Source organism: Thamnophis elegans, chromosome 2 (assembly GCF_009769535.1).
Source record: "Thamnophis elegans isolate rThaEle1 chromosome 2, rThaEle1.pri, whole genome shotgun sequence".
Classification (NCBI taxonomy): domain Eukaryota; kingdom Metazoa; phylum Chordata; class Lepidosauria; order Squamata; family Colubridae; genus Thamnophis; species Thamnophis elegans.
In genome coordinates this window covers 158,911,388-158,928,287 of record NC_045542.1, presented here as the reverse complement: position 1 = coordinate 158,928,287, position 16,900 = coordinate 158,911,388, and the positions used below count along the sequence as shown (strand labels likewise).

At 41.6% G+C, this 16,900-nt stretch overlaps 1 long non-coding RNA gene and 1 pseudogene across 1 annotated transcript; both read right to left on the bottom strand.

Moving 5' to 3' along the window:
- The window catches only part of LOC116502461, a 38,607-nt pseudogene that overhangs the window by 12,862 nt on the left and 8,845 nt on the right, over positions 1-16,900 (bottom strand).
- LOC116523859 lies at positions 9,626-15,479 on the bottom strand. The gene is made up of 2 exons (XR_004257162.1): positions 15,398-15,479; positions 9,626-9,993 (listed from the first exon to the last, which is right to left on the bottom strand). It is a non-coding gene; the product is annotated as an uncharacterized LOC116523859 (long non-coding RNA).

The window sequence follows — 16,900 nt, the reverse complement described above, 5'->3', positions numbered from 1 at the left end:
ATTCCGAACATGACATTCAAATAGCAATTTTTACAATCATTAATATACTTTTCATATCAAAATAGCTCCCATTCGACCTCCAAGATCTTCTTACCTACACTACCCTTCCCAATTCCATCCAAACTGGGCCATGATCCAAAAGAACCCCCACCACAATCTCCGTCCTCTTCGCCCCAGAAAATAAATCATCAGTAATTTATATAAAAGTTCATAATTATCCATCAAGTCAATATCTTTTCTTCAGTATGCAACTATGTCATTTTTCTTTTGCATGACAGAAGTCACAAAGTATTGACCATGTTCGAGATTGAGGCTGTTTGAAATAGCAAAATATTTTCTTTCTCTTTTATAAAAAGTTCGGACATAACTCCTTAATCAATGGCCAATAACTATTAAAGTTGTTGCAGTCTGCCTTATTTCCCCATTCGTCTGGTAGTCGTACCGCTAGGTCCTTGTTCTCTGATCCCTTGCCCTACCGGGAAGGAAAGATGATGCTTTCTATCTTCTGGTTGTATAATTTGTTGTTTATCTTGTCCTTCTCGTTGTCTTTCTCCGGATCCAGATGATTCAGAATGTCCCACCTTCAGGGTCTTATAATAGAAATCTCGGGCTTCCCATACAGAGTTGAGACGATATTTTTGCTCATCAAGTGTAATTATAATACCAAATGGCACATCCCATCTATACTGTATCTGACAGTTTCTGAGTTCTTCCACTAGAAAAGCGTAATCTCTCCTGGCTCTTAACATTTGGGGTGGTATTTCTTTGAAGACAATCAAATCCTGTCCGCCAATTTGTAGCTTGGTATTATAAGACTTTTGTAGTATCCGATTTCTAGACTCTCTTGTAGCAAAATATATGATTACATCTCGAGGGAGCTGTCTCTGTTTTGCCGTCCAAGAATTATGGCGATAAATTTTTTCAATCTGCCAATCAAAGTTGATTCCCGGTCTTCCCACCAGATGACTGAAGGCCTCTGAGAAAATCTGTTTCAGGTCCTCCTGTTCCCTTTCACGCAGTCCCGATTCTTAATGCAAGCTCCATCTTTTTATAATTTATCATAACGACTTGTTTTTCTGTATATTCAACTTTTTGTTGCATCACTTCGATTTTGGATGTCAAGTTGGTATTGGCTTCCTCCAGAAGCTCTAACTTATCTTCCATTCCAGCTTTTTCAACTTTTTGTTGCATCACTTCGATTTTGGATGTCAAGTTGGTATTGGCTTCCTCCAGAAGCTCTAGCTTATCTTCCATTCCAGCAACATACTCTGTCACTACAGTTACAAGTCCAATCATGTCTTCCTTTGTATTAGCAATCCTAGTGTCAAACTTGTCACAAAAGTCTGTAATAAGTTGCTTTATCTCCTCTCTGAATTCTCTAAGTGTCTCAAAAAGAAATTCTTTCGTTAGCAAATCTCCAGTAGGGGGCGTAGAAGGTAAAGGCTGCGACTTCATGCCAAATGCATGAGGTGTATTGCTAAAAGGACGTCTCCCCGACTTTGATTTTGGTGCCATTATTTCAAACAATTAGTCAAGAATTACTCGAACTCTGCTGGCCCGTTATGTAACTTGCAAGAGAAGAAAGTGTTGAGTCCCCCCTTTATTTGTTCATAGAGGTTTTTCAAAAGATTTCAAAAAAGAGCGTTGTAACAAAGCACGTCTCAAAAAAATTAGCATTGTAGTGTAACAGTTCATATTCATCTGTGTTTAAAATATCTCTATATTGTCAAGGAGGCTTAACAGCTTTTAAGAATTGATAAGAAAAAGAAAAAGAAATTCTTGGTAGGTCTTCAAGGAAACAATGTTAATTAGTCGGAGAATGCTCTCAGGCAATACCTTTGATTTTGCTCTCTGTCGGCTGTGCCAGGAAGCTAAAAATATACAAATGCGAAAGCTACAAGATCGCCATCTTAGAACCAATTACACAAAGGTTTTTTTTTATCACATTGAAACTGGGATTTTTGGTAGGGGAAAAAAAAATAAAGTTCTCAAGTTCAGTCTCTGCATGTATTAATTTCAATAACATAGTTATAAAAATTGTCCAAGGGAGGGGGGGTGGTTTCTCGCCTTGTGCTGTAAAAAAAACAGCTGAGATTTTCTGGCCGAAGTAGATGACTCAGCCTTGGCTGACTCTTCCCCTCCGTTCGCAGCCCCCACAAAAAAAAACTGCGAACTTCAAAGAAGACTCTTGCCGACTGAGTCGCTCTCTGCTTTTTTCTTGCCTGAAAAAAGAGATATCTAATAGATATTAAATAGATAACGAACCAGGAATCTGGGGGCAGCTCCATTAAGCTGCCGACAACGGCAAACCCCTCCCCGGAAGTCCCCACCCAGTTGAAAGTTCATGATCTTGCCCCCACACCCACACGTCCATCACATGGTCCAATCTTCCACTGTTATGCTGGCAGTTCCACCCAGATCCAGTTCCGGTCAGGCGCAGAGGTGTAGAAACAAAGGATGACCTTGGATTCTAGAAAGGAATGTTATTTTGGCAACATCACATTCTATTCCTTACTATTCCCCATCCCAATTCCCTACTAATGAAACAGCATAGTAGAATAGAACATTAGTGTGGCAGGCCAAAAAACCCAAAAGGAACCGGCTGCAGGCCTGACACAGTTCTTAAAAATGGGTAAATATAACCTCAAATGAACAACCTATTGGACTCAAATCATCTTTTTCAAAAACCTTTTTGTTAAAAAAGCCAAAATGGAGAAGTGAAAAACTATAAAAAACTAAGGACACTCTTACTGCTTCCATAGGTATGAAAAGGCGAAGTAGCAGCCAAATGCTGCTAATCAAGTGCTCTTGATAAATTATCATCAGCAAGTGTGACTATATAAAAGCCAAAGTTGTAGGAGTTTTCTGGTTGACTATAAACTCTTCTCTATACTACAGTATTCTAGAGCCAAATGTGAGGCCATCTGTCCAATAGCTAAACAACAGCTAAAGTTTGGCCAACATCGGGTTATGCAACAGGACAATAATATACCGTGTACGGGCTCTGGGAAGTCGGGGGGGCGGAGGGAGGTAGGGTCCTAGGGGGGAGGGGGAAAATATAGTATGTGCTGGATTTTAAAGTAATATGATTGCACTTGTATACTGTTGAATTTTTAATTCTAGTGTAAAAATAGGAAGCGGAATATATTGATTGATAGTAGAAATACACCGAAGGGAGGAGCAGAAGGAAAGAAGCAAGAGGGGTAGAGAGGGTGGGAGAGAGGATCGGAGGGAGGGTGAGATGGAAGGGAGGAAGTCTATTGGGAGAGAGGAGTAATAGAGGGGGAGGGGAAGTAGGGCAGAGGGGAATGTTGGAGGGGAGAAAGGAAAGTTGGAGGGGGAGTCCTCTGGTGTCTCACCAAGTGTGAATTCTGAATGAAACTTTTCCCACATTCAGGACATTCAAAGGGCTTCTCTCCGGTGTAAGACCTTTGATGTATCACCAGGTTGGAATACTGAATGAAACATTTCCCACAGTCAGGACATTCAAAGGGCTTCTCTCCAGTGTGAATCCTCTGGTGCGTCACAAGATAAGAATGGTAACCAAAACTTTTCCCACAATCAAGACATTCAAAGGGTTTCTCTCATGTGTGAGTCCTCTGGTGGCTCACAAGGTGGGAATTCTGACAGAAACTTTTCCCACACTGTGGACACTCATAAGGTTTCTCCCCAGTGTGTGTCCTCTGGTGTATTATTAGACTGGAATTCTGACTGAAACATTTCCCACAATCAGGACATTCAAAGGGTTTCTCTCCAGTATGAGTCCTCTGGTGTATCACAAGATTAGAATGGTAACCAAAACTTTTCCCACAATCAAGACAATCAAAGGGTTTCTCTCCTGTGTGAGTCCTCTGGTGTTTCACCAGGTGGGAATTCTGACTGAAACCTTTCCCACACTGTGGACACTCATATGGTTTCTCTCCTGTGTGAGTCCTCTGGTGTCTCACAAGGCTGGAATTTGAAATGAAACTTCTTCCACAAACTGGACACTCATAAGGTTTCTCTCCTGTGTGAATCCTCTGGTGTATCACCAGGTCGGAATTTGAAATGAAACTTCTTCCACAAACTGGACACCCATAAGGTTTCTCTCCTGTGTGAGTCCTCTGGTGGTTCACCAGGTGGGAATTCCTTCTGAAACTTTTTCCACAAACTGGACACTCGTAAGGTTTCTCTCCTGTGTGAGTCCTCCGGTGTTTCACCAGGTCGGAATTTGAAATGAAACTTCTTCCACAAACTGGACACTTATAAGGTTTCTCTCCTGTGTGAGTCCTCTGGTGTATCACCAGGTCGGAATTTGAAATGAAACTTCTTCCACAAAGTAGAAACTCGTAAGATTTCTCTCCGGTGTGAGTCCTCTGGTGTCCCATCAAGTCAGAATTCCTTCTGAAACTTCTTCCACAAACTGGACACTCGTAAGGTTTCTCTCCTGTGTGAGTCCTCTGGTGTTTCACAAGATCGGAATTTGAAATGAAACTTCTTCCACAAACTGGACACTCATAAGGTGTCTCTCCTGTGTGAGTCCTCTGGTGGTTCACTAGGTCAGAATTCTGACTGAAACTTTTCCCACACTGTGGACACTCATATGGTTTCTCTCCTGTGTGAGTCATCTGGTGTCTCACCAAGTGTGAATTCTGAATGAAACTTTTCCCACAATCAAGACATTCAAAAGGTTTCTCTCCTGTGTGAGTCCTCTGGTGGTTCACTAGGTCAGAATTCTTTCTGAAACTTTTCCCACATTCAGGACATTCAAAGGGTTTCTCTCCTGTGTGAGTACTCTGGTGGTTCACTAGGTCAGAATTCTTTCTGAAACTTTTCCCACAATCAAGACATTCAAAGGGTTTCTCTCCTGTGTGAGTGCTCTGGTGATTCATCAGGTTGGAATTCTGACTGAAACATTTCCCACACTGTGGACACACATATGGTTTCTCTCCTGTGTGAGTCCTCTGATGTCTCACCAAGTGTGAATTATGAATGAAACTTTTCCCACAATCAAGACATTCAAAGGGTTTCTCTCCTGTGTGAGTCCTCTGGTGTTTCACCAGGTGGGAATTTGAAATGAAACTTCTTCCACAAAGTGGACACTCATATGGTTTCTCTCCTGTGTGAGTCCTCTGGTGTCCCACCAAGTCAGAATTCCTTCTGAAACTTCTTCCACAAACTGGACACTCGTAAGGTTTCTCTCCTGTGTGAGTCCTCTGGTGGTTCACTAGGTCAGAATTCTGACTGAAACTTTTCCCACACAGTGGACACTCATATGGTTTCTCTCCTGTGTGAGTCCTCTGGTGGTTCACCAGATCAGAATTTGAAATGAAACTTCTTCCACAAAGTGGACACTCGTAAGGTTTCTCTCCTGTGTGAGTCCTCTGGTGTTTCACCAGGTGGGAATTTGAAATGAAACTTCTTTCACAAACTGGACACTCATATGGTTTCTCTCCTGTGTGAGTCCTCTGGTGTCTCACCAAGTCAGAATTCCTTCTGAAACTTCTTCCACAAACTGGACACTCGTAAGGTTTCTCTCCTGTGTGAGTCCTCTGGTGTTTCACCAGGTCCGAATTTGAAATGAAACTTCTTCCACAAACTGGACACTCATAAGGTTTCTCTCCTGTGTGGATTCTTTTTTTAAATTGTCTTAGGCTATTTAAAAAAAGATTCTATCCAAAATACAAAATACCAGCTGCACTTATTCACTTAAGAACTGTGGCAAGAAAGGTGGTATAATGGGCTTAGTGACCAAAGGTACAATGGCATTGTAAAAAGTGACTGATGACCATTTTTCACACTTAGCGACCATTTTCACACTTAGCGACCGTTGCAGCATTCTCATGGTCACGTGATCAAAATTTTGATGTTTGGCAACAGTTACAATTTACATTTGTAAATTGTAGTTATGTTGAAATAAAAAAATATTACAATACTATTTTTGCGTTATATGAAAATTTTTCTTGCTCTGTATAAAAATTTTAATCACCCCCCCACCCTCCGGTCAAAGGTGTCCCTCTTTACCAATCTCAAAATCTGGTCACCTTACCTCTACACCAAGCCTTGGGTCCCACCCTGACAGAATCCCTTTAGGCCTATTATTTCCACACAGTGTACCCCAGGATTTCCCAAATAGGACTCTCCAGGCCCCACCCACTGGGTCCCCACAGGCTTTTTTCTCTCCTCCTGGGTCCCTGCAGTCCTTAGCCCGGACCCCCACCCTACCAGGCCTCACACTCCTCCTCTGTTTCTTTTAAAGACCTCTGATTCTGATGTTGGGAAAGGAAGGCATCTCTGGGCCTCACGCCTCTGTCCTGGAAGCAACGGTTATTTTCAGTGTCCCTATGATTCATCCAGTAGTAGCTTTCAAAAAAAAATTGAACCTACTCTGGGTGTGGCCTCCTTTGTGGGAGTGGCTTGCCCGGCATGTGATCGGGTGGGAATGGCTTGCCAGCTCTCCCTCCCTCCCTCCCCCTCTGCCACCCTCTCTCTCTCCCTCCCTCCCTCCCTCCCTCCCTCCCTCTCTCTCTCTCTCTCTCTCAGTGTCAGGGCCAAAATGGCGGCTGCTTCTGGGACATAATATCATAATATAATATAATAACTGGCTGACCAACCGCACTCAACGTGTAGCCCTCAATGGAACTGCATCTACATGGAGTGAAGTATGCAGTGGAGTACCCCAGGGCTCTGTTTTACACCCAGTACTCTTCAACATCTTCACCAATCTCTTGGATGAGGGAATAAATGGGAAACTCATCAAATTTACAGATGACACCAAGCTGGCAGGAATCGCAACACTCCAGAAGATAGGCTTAAGACACAAGGATCTTGACAAACTTGAACTGTCACTATCTAATAAAATGAAATTCAATGGTGAAAAGAGTAAGGTTCTACATTTAGGCAACAAAAACGAAAAGCACAGGTACAGTATAGGTGGTACCTTGCTCAACAGTAGTAACTGTGAAAGGGATCTTGGAGTCCTAGTGGACAACCATTTAAATATGAGCCAGCAGTGTGCAGCAGCTGCCAAAAAAGCCAACAGTTCTAGGCTGCATTAACAGAGGGATAGAATCAAGATCATGTGAAGTGTTAATACCACTTTATAATGCCTTGGTAAGGCCACACTTGGAATACTGCATTCAGGTTTGGTCACCACGATGTAGAAAAGATGTGGAGACTCTCAAAAGAGTGCAGAGAAGAGAAACAGATGATTAGGGGACTGGAGACTAAAACATGAAGAACAGTTGCAGGAACTGGGTATGTCTAGTTTAATAGAAAGAAAGACTAGGGGAGACATGATAGCAGTCTTCCAATATCTCAGGGGTTGCTACAAAGAAGAGGGAGTCAAACTATTCTCCAAGGCACCTGAGGGTAGAACAAGAAGCAATGGGTGGAAACTAGTCAAGGAGAGAAGCAACTTAGATCTGAGGAGAAATTTCCTGACAGAACAATCAGTGGAATGGTTTGCCTCCAGAAGTTGTGAATGCCCCAACACTGGAAGTCTTTAAGAAGATGTTGGATAGCCATTTGTCTGAAACGGTATGGGGTTTCCTGCCTAGGCAGGGGTTTGGACTAGAAGACTTCCAAGGTCCCTTCTAACTCTGCTATTGTATTGTATTGTATTGTAAAATCATGGGGGACAAGGGAGAAACTGCTTTTTTTGTACCTTAATACTTTAGACCACATTAAGGATTTGTGGGTGCACTGAAAATGTTGGCTGCGTCCAGATCTTCAACAGGTGGGAGGGGTGAAAGGTGTGTAGTTAGTAGGCCCAAGGCCTAGGTAAAGAAGCAATGTAAAATTTCTCATGTAAAGGCTGATTCACCTTGCAGATCAGTCTGATGGAGATGACCTCACTATTGAGTTGAGGAGAAAAGGGATCTTGGTTTTGATCACAGGGTTTCCAGCTTTATTAGCAACTCCTATGTGCTCTTGATGATAGCAAGACTAAGATGCTGGCATATTTGTGGCATCTCCCTGGTGGCGGCAATGTGAGGAAAGCAATATACAGTGGAAAATGTTTCATTTTAAAAAATACATTGTGTAAGAACCATCAATAACTTTTCACAAGGAAAAAATGAGTATTGTCAGGGTTGCTGTGATCATTATGGCAAGACAAGACACAGTTGCCTCAAACTGTGTTTGAGCGTATAAGTTTATTGATAATACTGTAATAATAAAAATTGTCCGCACTCCGAAACGGCAGTAATCCCGGCAGCAACCCACCCCTGCCCTGGGTATGTGTAATTTAATGCAGAGAATGGCTAAGAGATAGCAGTCTTTCACTAACTGAGGGTCTGACACAGAAAAGAGGGGTCGACCTATTCCCCAAAGTGCCTGGAAGTAGGACAAACATTAACGGAGAATTATATATATATTTTAAAAATCCTTCCTAGAACTGAGAGGGTCCCTGTGGGTGAATCACCAGGTTGGAATACTGAATGAAACATTTCCCACAGTCAGGACATTCAAAGGGCTTCTCTCCGGTGTGAATCCTCTGGTGCATCACAAGATTAGAATGGTAACCAAAACTTTTCCCACAATCAAGACATTCAAAGGGTTTCGCTCATGTGTGAGTCCTCTGGTGGATCACCAGGTCAGAATTCTTTCTGAAACTTTTCCCACAAGCAGGACATTCAAATGGTTTCTCTCCTGTGTGAATCATCTGGTGCATCAAAAGATTACAATGGTACCCAAAACTTTTCCCACAATCAAGACATTCAAAGGGTTTCTCTCCTGTGTGAGTCCTTTGGTGGTTCACCAGGGTGGAATTCTGACTGAAAGTTTTCCCACACTGTGGACACTCATATGGTTTCTCTCCTGTGTGAGTCCTCTGGTGTGTCACCAGGTGGCCTTTTGTAAGGAAACTTTTTCCACAAACTGTACACTCATAAAGTTTCTCTCCTGTGTGAGTCCTCTGGTGTTTCACCAGGTGGGAATTTGCAATGAAACTTCTTCCACAAACTGGACACTCATAAGGTTTCTCTCCTGTGTGAGTCCTCTGGTGGTTCACCAGGTTGGAATTCTGACTGAAACTTTTCCCACACTGTGGACACTCATATGGTTTCTCTCCTGTGTGAGTCCTCTGATGTCTCACCAGGTAGGAATTCTGACTGAAACATTTCGCACAATCAGGACATTCAAAGGGCTTCTCTCCTGAGTGAGTTCTCTGGTGTCTCACCAAAGTGAAATTGTAACCAAAACGTTTCCCACAATCGGTACATTTAAAGGGTTTGTCTCCTGTGTGAGTCCTCTGATGTATCACCAGGTGGGAATTTGCAATGAATCTTTTTCCACAAACTGGACACTCACATGGTTTCTCCCTGGTGTGAGTCCTCTGATGTATCACCAGATTGCCATGCTTGCGAAAGCATTTACCACATTGAGAGCAGTAGTACGGCATCTGTCCTCTATGGGTCTTTCTATGAACCACAAGAGAACTATTCTGACAAAAGCTTTTGTCACATTTGTAGCATTAATATGGCTTTTTTCCAGTGTGGATCATCTTATGCATAATCAGTTGTGATTTGCAATCTGTGCTTTCCCCACAACAGGCACATCTATGGAGCTTTTCCACCACTGATATTATTGAGGTGTGATCCCCTGTTTAGTTTTGCCTTGATGACAGCTACTGTTTTCTTACTCCCAGTTCAAGGCCTGTATTACTGTCTGCCTGTGATGACTCCTTCAGATGCTTTCCCAGATCACTCTTCAGATGTCAGTTCAGAGGAAGATGAACCAGTCCCGGCCACATCTGGAGGGGAGTTGATCAATGGCTCCAGTCAGTTGTCTGACAAGGATTTGGCTGAAGCACAGCTGCAGCAGGAGTCCTGAGGCTTTGCCTGGGGAAAGCGTGCAGCTGCAGCCAGTCACTGAGGAAGAAGAGGAACTGCCTTTTGCCCCTAATCAGTGGGAAATGGAAAATACTTTGATTTCTGGCTTGATTTGCTTTCCTTTTCAATGTTGCTTGTTCTTCTCAGTCATCCGGAGTGCTGTTATAGCCATCCTCTTTGTCTATAAGTTTCAAAGAAAATGTAACTTTATAAACGGCTGCAAAATGTGTGAAAAAAGAAAAAGTATGAATGAAAAGCAAAAATGCCACAATGCTAGAATAACCTCTGACATTAATTATGATTCATTTGACTACCAAGATCCAAATTCAAATATTCATTCAATCATTAAATTCACTTGTTGACTTGGGTCAGTCAGTCAGACTTCCTGGGGGCGTGGCCTGTTGCCGAGGCGGGCTCCACCGAGCTCCTCAGAGATCTGGTTTGTATATCTAAATAAGATCATAGATAGCACCCCTTTTTGGCTAAGAAAGGGGCAGGGAGGATAGCTCCGTAGGCTAGGGTCTATTCGTAAGCCACAGCCTTTTTCTTTTTTTGGCTGTGGAAAGAGATTAGATCCAGCTGGAGCGGAGCTTTTATCTCCAGCCAGTTCTTCTCAGCTGCCTTTTTTTTTTTTTGGCAGCCCCAGACAGGCTAGCCCCCCCCAGGACAAAACAAAGTTTTTTCAAGCTAGAATTGATACGGGAGGGTACCACCCCTGTGAGATTTATGCTTTTATTACTATCTTAAATACCAGCACCATTCGTCTTAGAGACTTCTTTGTCTAAATAGACCTCAAAATGGCGATTTCTCTCCGTGGATGATTGATACTGGATGCACATAGCCGGTTTTATCTTCCTGCAGACCGCTCCTTAACAAAATAAACTCTTCTTCTTTGGAAATAGAGGGGAGCGAAGCGCTGCTTACTTGTTTATTTATTATGCCACCCAGGTCAAAGAAGCGTCTTGCTACAAATGTGTCTGAAGAATTTAAAGAATTTTTACTGGAAACACAGCCTTTGCCTCCTATGCCCTCTACTGGAGAATTTTTAACACAGGAATATCTCTTTAAAATGTTTAATGCCTTTAAGCAAGAAATTAAGGAATTTGTATTGGAACTTTATGATGATTTAAAATCTAAAGTTAATCAAATGAAGGCGAATACGTTTGCAGCCGTGTCTGCCCTGTCAGATTACTCTGCTGAAATAGAGAACAAATTGGAAAGTCTGGAGAAGGCTAATTTTAATCTGACTACCAATATTCAAATTTTACAACAAAAAATTAGAGATAACGAAGAACAGCTTATGATGATAAATTTTAATAGGAAGGCATTTGCAATAAGAGTCAGAGGATTCCGTGAAAAGGAGCAAGAGAATTTGAAACAGACCTTTGCTGAAGCCTTCAGCCATGCGCTGGGAAGCCCGGGACTTAACTTTGATTGGCAGATTCGGAAAATCTATCGCCAGAACTCATTGATAGCGGAACAGCGACAGCTCCCGAGGGACATAATTATACATTTCTCTACAAAAGAATCTAGAAATGCGATTGTGCAAAAATTTCATAATAACAGTTTCCGAGTTGACGGCCAGGACCTGATTGTTTTCAAAGATATTCCTTTTCAGATGCTGAAAGCAAGAAGGGACTACACATTTTTAACTAAGGAACTTAGGAGTCAACAGATTCGATACAGATGGGAGGCCCCTGCCGGTATCACGGTTACATTTGAGAATCAAAGATTTCGTCTTAACTCTGTTTCGGAGGCTCAAGATTTCTATTGTAGGATTCTGAAGGCGGGACTTCCTGACGCGCTTGGAAGAGAGGAGAGACAAGCGGAAGGAGAAGGCAAGCGGCTGGCCATGTGGCTGCAAGATGGAGGGGGTAGCCCCTCCTCCCTCGGAGAAGCAGAAAAACGAAGATCGAGAATTTAGACATTTCAAAATGCTTGCTAAAGTTGAGGACTGAATGGGGGTTTGAGACCTCTCTCCGGTAGAAAAAGCGGACTAATTTTTATCAGAAGGGAAAGCTGGGTGAAACTACTTTGAGCTAGATTCTAAATTAACGTTAGCATAAATTTGATAGTGGTAAACATCAGACAAGCAAGGGATGAGGGTAAAATTTACGTTGTTTAAAGCTTATTAGAACAGAAAGCCGGTTGGGATTATCTTAAGATAAATGTAAAAAGAATGCGGAATGATTTATGTTGTTTAAACTTTGTTAGAAGGGACTATTTTAAAATAGAAGGTTAACTGACTTTTGCTGAAAGTATTATTTGAATATGTGGAATGATCCATGCTATTTAACTTTTATTTGAAGGGAAAGTTGGTTGAAATCGCTCTGAGTTACATTTTAAACAAATGCTAGTATAAATTTGATAGTGGTAAATATCAGACAAGTAAGGGATGAGGGTAAAATGCATGTGGAATGAACTACGTTATTTGTGGTAAACATCAGACAAGCAAGGGATGAGGGTAAAATTTACGTTGTTTAAAGCTTATTAGAACAGAAAGCCGGTTGGGATTATCTTAAGATAAGTGTAAAAAGAATGCGGAATGATTTATGTTGTTCAAACTTTGTTAGAAGGGACTACTTTAAAATAGAAGGTTAACTGACTCTTGCTGAAAGTATTATTTGAATATGTGGAATGATCCATGCTACTTAACTTTTATTTGAAGGGAAAGTTGGTTGAAATCGCTCTGAGTTACATTTTAAACAAATGCTAGTATAAATTTGATAGTGGTAAATATCAGACAAGTAAGGGATGAGGGTAAAATGCATGTGGAATGAACTACGTTATTTAAATCCTATTAGAAGAGGAAGTCAGTTGGAATTATCTTAAGATAGAAATTGATTCCTGTGTAAAGTAATATTTGATCTACGCTGCTTAATTTTACTAAGAAGGGGAAGTTTGGCTAGATTATTTTGAATTACTGTTTGAAAAGGGGGTAAAGAAAGATCATTTACGCTGTTTAAATTTTACTAGAAGGGAAAGTTGGATTACTTGTCTGTAAAGTTATATTTGAATATATGGCATGAACCACGTTGCTTAAATTTTATCGGAAGGGATCATGAGGTTTAGGAAGAGGAACAGGAGAATCTACAGAAGGTTGGGGTAAATAGCAAAGAAGTAAGAGACGAGAATAAAATATAGATAGAATGATTTATACTATTTAAGCATAGATAAAGATGGGGGGGCTGAGATCAACACAAAGAGTGGTTTCTTTTTTTTTCTTTTTCTTTTTTTCTTTTCTCTTTTCTTTTCTCCCTTTTTTCTTTCTCTGTTTTTTTTTCTTTTGATATATTACTTTTATTTTTTAATCCATATGTATACAAGATATTTTAGACAGAAGGTAGTGCCAGGTGTGGGCCCTGGGAAGTTGGGAGGATTAGGGATGGGGATTTGTGGGGGGTGGGGTGGGGGGGTGTTAACATAGTCTTAATAAGAACAAGAATGTATTTATATACGGTGGTTCTTTTTTTTTCTTTTTTTTTTAATTTCTTTTTTTCCTTGGTTCATTTTACTTTTATCAGATCAAACAACACTCGAATAAAGGCATACACCAAGGAGGGAGGTAGAGGGAAAGAAGAGGGAGGAGTAAGGAAGGAGTAAGGGGAATGTAAGGAGGGTGTCTGGGGAGTAAGGGGAGAAGGAAGGTTTGAGGGGAAAGGGAAGTAGGAGGGGAGTGTTAGAGGGAGAAAGGAAAGTTGGAGGGGGTAGATGGGGTGTATGGAGGATGGAAGGGTTAGGTGGGGTTGTGAATGATGAGTTGTGTTTCCTTTTTATTTGTTCGCTTTATTCCCTTTTTCTTTTTTTTCTTTTCTTATAGTAAATACCCTGTATATAAATGATTGCAAATGGAATGTGAAAATTGAATAAAATATATTAAATTCACTTACTGACTTGAGTCAGTCACAAATTCTGAGCCCTGTAAAGGGTTATCATCAAATACGGTCAGGTGAAAAAGAAGGAACACCCTTTTTGAGTTCTATGATTTTACATATCACATAGGAAAAATCACCTGGTCCTTAGCAGTTCTTAAAAATGGGTAAATGTAACCTCAAATGAAAAACAAATTACACCTGTCATTTTTTTTGTTTACAAAAAGAAAGCCAAAATGGAGAAGAGAAAAAACGTAAAAAACTAAGGACACTCTTACTGCTTCCCTAGGTATGAAAAGGCGAAGTAGCAGCCAAATGCTGCTAATCAAGGGCTCTTGATAAATTATCATCAGCAAGTGTGACTACATCTATAAAAGCCAAAGTTGTAGGAGTTTTCTGGTTGACTATAAACTCTTCTGTATACTACAGTATTCTAGAGCCAAATGTGAGGCCATCTGTCCAACAGCTAAACAACAGCTAAAGCTTGGCCAACATCGGGTTATGCAACAGGACAGTGATTGCAAGCTCACCAGCAAATCCACAACAGAATGGCTGGAAAAGGAAAGAATCAAGGTGTTGCAATGGCAGTCAAAGTCCAGATCTCAATTTGATTGAAATGCTGTAGTGGGATCTCAAGAGATCTGCACATAAACAAATGCCCACAAACATCAATGAACTGAAGCGATGTTTTAAAGGGTGGGCCAAAATCCCTCCACAACAATGCAAGAAACTGATGAAGTCATACAGAAAACAATTACTTGAAGTTACTGCTGCTAAAGGTGAGAATAGAATAGAATAGAATAGAAGTTGGAAGGGACCTTGGAGGTCTTCAACTGCAACGCCCCTGTTTAGGTAGGAAACCTTACATCACATCAGAAAGTCTTAGGTTGTCACACGTTTCCTCTATTTTGGCTTTTCTTTTGTAGAATAAATGGTGACATGATGTAATATGTCTGTGTTCATCTGAGGTTGTATTTACCTCTAAGGACCAGATGATTTTTATTGTATTTTTGTATGTAAAACCATATAACTCAAAGAGGGTGGACTTTTGTTTTTCACATGACTACATATCTGGAAGTGCTGGGGACATTTTAGAATATCTATAATTGTATAATTATAGATAATTATATATCTATAAGCATACAGAGGGGAACCCTACAGCTCTACACAGATCTACGAAGATATATATGTGGAAAAATCTATGTTTTTAGCCTGAAAAATGTCTCAAGATGGTTAAAGTCAAACCTTCTGAGCTAACTTTAGAGATGTGGGGGCTTTAACTAATGAAATGATGCCTAAAACATCTGCAAGATTTGAAGCACCAGTTATACCCATGGAAGTCCTCAGCTCCAAATAAGGGCAGAAAATACTGTCCTACTGTCCACAATCCCGCTGGTGACATCCCCATTCAAGGGGATGGGACTGGCATTTGTGTCACTAAGCATGATGTCACATGACAGTGCAAACTTACAACTATCCCTTTGCAGTTGTTAAGGGAATCCCCGTGGCTTGTTAAAGGCAATTTCACATGGCTACGACTTCTTGCCAGTATCCCCCACTGACTTTGCCTATGAGAAACTAGATGGGAGGGTCACAAATGGGGATCATGATGGTGGGATGCTGCGACCATCATAAATGTTCACCGGTTGGCAGCACCCGAACCAAACAGGGCAACTTTCCCCCGGACTCTCCTCCGACTCGTCCTCAACTCACCTTCCAGCTGATGCTTTGATCCTTGGAAGAGCACAAATAACACTGTACGCCACCTTCCTCCCATGAGTGATCCGGATGCGGAAGTTCCTCTGCGCGTCTCCTCGCTCACCCCCCCCATCCTGTCTAGCAACGCAGTACTCGATGGTTTCAGTTTTAGCTCCGACAGATGCCGCTCTTGTGTTGGCTTTATAATCGCGGATGCTGCCTATCTGGCCACCGTCTCGTCCTCGGAGGTCGAAACTCAGGCTTGTCCTGTCTCTGCCTCAGGCATCTGCCAGATGTTTCCACTGATTACATGCAATGTGAAACTATTTAGCACGTGAAGTTTCGCTACGTGCGGAGTCTTAAAGGATCCTGAAGTTCGGACAGAATTACGGAATGGGAGTTGGAAGGACCACCTCTCCAAGCAGGAGACCCGATACGGTTCTGCACAAACAGCTGTGCAGTCTCCTCTTTAGAAAATCCCATTGTTGGAGCTCCCACAATTCCTGGAGGCAAAGCTGTTCCACTGATTGATTGGATTCACCCACAGGGACTCTCTCAATTCTAGGAAGGATTTTTTAAAAATATGTAATATGTTACTTTTTGTCCTACTTCCAGACACTTTGGGGAATAGGTCGACCCCTCTTTTCTGTGTCAGACCCTCAGTTAGTGAAAGACTCCTATCTCCTAGCCATTCTCTGCATTAAATTACACATACCCAGGTCAGGGGTGGGTTGCTGCTGGCATTACTGCCGTTTCGGAGTGCACACAATTTTTATTATTGCAGTATTATCGATAAACCTATATGCTCAAACACAGTTTGAGGCAATTGTGCCTTGCCATAATGATCACAGCAACCCTGACAATACTCATTTTTTCCTTGTAGAAAGTTATTGATGGTTCTTACACAATGTGTTTTTAAAAATGAAGCATTTCCCACTGTATATTGCTTTCCTCACATTGCCGCCACCAGGGAGATGCCACAAATATGCCAGCATCTTAGTCTTGCTATCAAGAGCACACAGGAGTTGCTAATAAAGCTGGAAACCCTGTGATCAAAACCAAGATCCCTTTTCTCCTCAACTCAATAGTGAGGTCATCTCTATCAGATTGATCTGCAAGGTGAAATAGCCTTTACATATGAAATTTTACATTGCTTCTTTACCTAGGCCTTGGGCCTACTAACTACACACCATTCACCCCTCCCACCTGTTGAAGATCTGGACGCAGCCAACACTTTCAGTGCACCCACAATTCCTTAATGTGGTCTAAAGTATTAAGGTACAAAAAAAGCGGTTTCTCCCTTGTCCCCCATGATTTTACAATACAATACAATACAATAGCAAAGTTAGAAAGGACCTTGGAAGTCTTCTAGTCCAAACCCCTGCCTAGGCAGGAAACCCCATACCGTTTCAGACAAATGGCTATCCAACATCTTCTTAAAGACTTCCAGTGTTGGGGCATTCACAACTTCTGGAGGCAAACTGTTCCACTGATTAATTGTTCTGTCAGGAAATTTCT